Genomic DNA, 3,752 nt, shown 5'->3' with positions numbered 1-3,752 from the left:
AAATTGGGGGCTTTGGAAATAGGGAGGAAGTATGACAAGTAATTCAAATGACAATTAAAATAAATAAATAACTATAAAATAAACTCTTGGTAAGATATGAGAACTGGAAGTCCTATCCTAGTTATCCTTATCAATTGTGATGAGAATTGGATTTTTCTCCCACTTTGTTAACCTCTAACTATGAAGGTAAGTTAAGTGAATGAATTAATTCGAATCCTCAAGTCCCAGTCTTTCCTTGGGAAAAGTTAGAGTTATTGGATCTCGAATTAATTCTTGAAGAATTCCAATTTTCAGTCAACAATGAGTTGATAACTCAAGAGTTACCAATTAATCAACCAAAGCCAAAAGGGAATAAAATCTAGTTGAATGAAAATAATTTGGATAGAACCAAAGCATCCATAAGATATAAGTCTGAAATACCTCAAATTATATTAAATAAAAATGTCAATTTTAATATGGAAAATATCATCAGCCAATTGGGCAACATCAATTAAACACAAATAAAAATATCAGAGTAAATAAAAGTAGAAGAGAAACATAAATTATTGAACCTGGTACGAAGAAATAATCCTAATCCTAATAGAAATCCTAATCCTAAATCCTAAGAGAGAGGAGAGAACCTCTCTCTCTAAAAACTACATCTAAAACTAAAATTGTGAATTATGAGAGCCTGATGAGTCTCGGCAAGTTCCCTGACTTTAATCTGTATTTCTGGGCCGAAATACTGGGTTGAAATGCGGCCCAGAATCTTTGCCAGCAACTTTTATAATTCTGTAGATCGCGCATGTCACGCGATCGCGTCATCCATGCGGACGCGTCATTCGTGTTTTTCCCTGCCACGCGTTCGCGTCGTCCACGCTTCCGTGTCACTTGTGCTTTTCCAATCCGCGTGGTCGCGTGAGCCATGCGGCCGCGTCACTGCGGATTCCTTTCTTCCGCGCGGTCGCGTCGCTGACGCGTACGTGTCACTTCTCGCTGGTCATCTCCTCAACATCTTGTGTTCCTTCCATTTTTGCAAGCTTCTTTCCTAATCTTTCACCCATTCATGCCCTATAAAGCTTGAAATACTTAACACACAGATCAAGGCATCAAATGGTAATAAGAGAGGATTAAGATTAGCTAAATTAAGACCAAAGAAGCATGTTTTCAATCATGTAATAATTTTAGGAAGGAAATATAAATGCATGCTAATTATATAAATAAGTGGGTAAAGACCATGATAAAACCACACAATTAAACACATTGTAAACCATAAAATAGTGGTTTATCAACCTCCCTACACTTAAACATTAGCATGTCCTCATGCTAAACTCAAGGAGACCAAATAGATGAGTAGGGAAGGCAAGACTCATGCAATGCAACCTATGAATGTGAATGGAAAATGTTTCTACCTACTTGGTTAAAAATAAATAAGTTCTCCAAGACAAACATAAATCAGATTTCACTAATTCAAATCATACAGTGAAAACAAGTAAACTTGTAAGAAGATAGCTCATGAAAGCAGGGAACATAGAATCAAGCATTGAACCCTCACTGGTAGTGTATATGCGCTCAAATCTCTCAAGTGTCTAGGGTCAATCTCTCTACTCTTCTCTAATCATGCTTTCTAAAACTTTGTTCTTCATCTAACCAATCAACAAATATTTAGTATACTAATGCAAACATCATGAAGTCTTTTCAGGGTTGTAATGGGGCTGAGGTAAGGGTAAGGGTATATATAAGGCTAAGTGAGCTAGTAAAGTGAATCCTTGAGTAGTCTAAGATCTCACCTAACATACATACTTTGTAAAGCAAAGCTTCTTTACCTATTCTCCCATATTTTCCCACTTTTGATGTTACATGCTCATGTATTAGTTTTAATTTTGTCCCATGTGTATTACTTTATTTTGCATTTGGGGAATTCTTTTGTATCCCCTTTATTTAAATACTGAATTAATTTTTTTTAATGCACATGGTAATTCAATTATTTTGATTTTACATGAGCATGCTTCCTAAAATTTTTATTTTGAATTATTTCATTCTTTTTAACTTCAGACCCTTTGTTTTTATCATTGATGAGCGGATATTTTATACGCTTTTTGGGGGTAATTTCATGTAGATTTTAGTATGTTTTAATTAGTTTTTAATAGAATTTTATTAGTTTTTAAGCAAAAATCATATTTCTGGACTTTACTATGAGTTTGTTGATTTTTCTATGATTTCAGGTAATTTCTGGCTGAAATTGAGGGAGCTGAGCAAAAATCTGATTTAGGCTGAAAAAGGACTGCTGATGCTGTTGGATTCTGACCTCCCTGCACTCGAAATGGATTTTCTGGAGCTACAGAGGTCCAATTGGAGCGCTCTCAATGGCGTTGGAAAGTAGACATTCAGGGCTTTCCAGCAATATATAATAATCCATACTTTGCGCGAAGATAGACGACGTAAACTGGCGTTCAACGCCAGTATCATGCTGCTGTCTGGCGTCCAGCGCCAGAAACAGGTTACAAGTTGGAGTTCAACGCCCAAAACACGTCACAACCTGGCGTTGAATGCCCAAAACAGCCCAGGCACGTGAGAAGCTTAAGTCTCAGCCCCATCACACACCAAGTGGGCCCCAGAAGTGGATTTCTGCACTATCTATCATAGTTTACTCATTTTCTGTAAACCTAGGTTATTAGTTTACTATTTAAACAACTTTTAGAGACTTATTTTGTACCTCATGACATTTTCAGATCTGAATTTTATGCACTTTGACGGCATGAGTCTCTAAACTCCATTGTTGAGGGTGAGGAGCTCTGCAGCGTTTCGATGAATTAATACAATTACTTTTGTTTTCCATTCAAACACGCTTGTTCTTAATTATGGAGAAAGTGATGATCCGTGACACTCATCACCTTCCTCAATCCATGAACGTGTGCCTGACAACCACCTCCGTTCTACATCAGATTGAATGAGTATCTTTTAGATTCCTTAATCAGAATCTTCGTGGTATAAGCCGGATTGATGGCGGCATTCATGAGAATCCGGAAAGTCTAAACCTTGTCTGTGGTATTCCGAGTAGGATTCTGGGATTGAATGACTGTGACGAGCTTCAAACTCCTGAAGGCTGGGCGTTAGTGACAGACGCAAAAGAATCAATGGATTCTATTCCAACCTGATTGAGAACCGACAGATGATTAGCCGTGCTGTGACAGAGCATTTGGACCATTTTTACTGAGAGGATGGGAAGTAGCCATTGACAACGGTGACACCCTACATAGAGCTTGCCATGGAAGGAACCTTGCGTGTGGGAAAAGGATTTCAAGGAAAAGTTGAAATTCAGAGGACAAAGCATCTCCAAAACTCCATCATATTCTCCATTAATACAGTAACAATTACTTATTCCAAACACTTTTACTTCTTACAATTAAATCCAAATAATCTTATTGGCATCCTGACTAAGATTAATAAAATAAACATAGCTTGCTTCAAACCAATAATCTCCGTGGGATCGACCCTTACTCACGTAAGGTATTACTTGGACGACCCAGTGCACTTGCTGGTTAGTTGTACGGATTGCAAATTTGTGCACCAAGTTTTTGACGCCGTTGCCGGGGATTATTCGAGTTTGAACAACTAAAGGTTTATTTTGTTGCTTAGATTAGGAATAATTTATCTTTGTTGTTATAGAGTCATTAAATTCTGAGTCCTTTATTCCCTTCTCAAAATTTTTCAAAAAAAAAATATTATTTGTCTTTATCAATTTCTAATTTTCGTGAGTTTAGTGTCTTGTT

Source organism: Arachis stenosperma, chromosome 4 (assembly GCF_014773155.1).
Source record: "Arachis stenosperma cultivar V10309 chromosome 4, arast.V10309.gnm1.PFL2, whole genome shotgun sequence".
In the NCBI taxonomy this organism is placed as follows: Eukaryota; Viridiplantae; Streptophyta; class Magnoliopsida; order Fabales; family Fabaceae; genus Arachis; species Arachis stenosperma.
Note: the sequence above shows the minus strand (reverse complement) of the source record.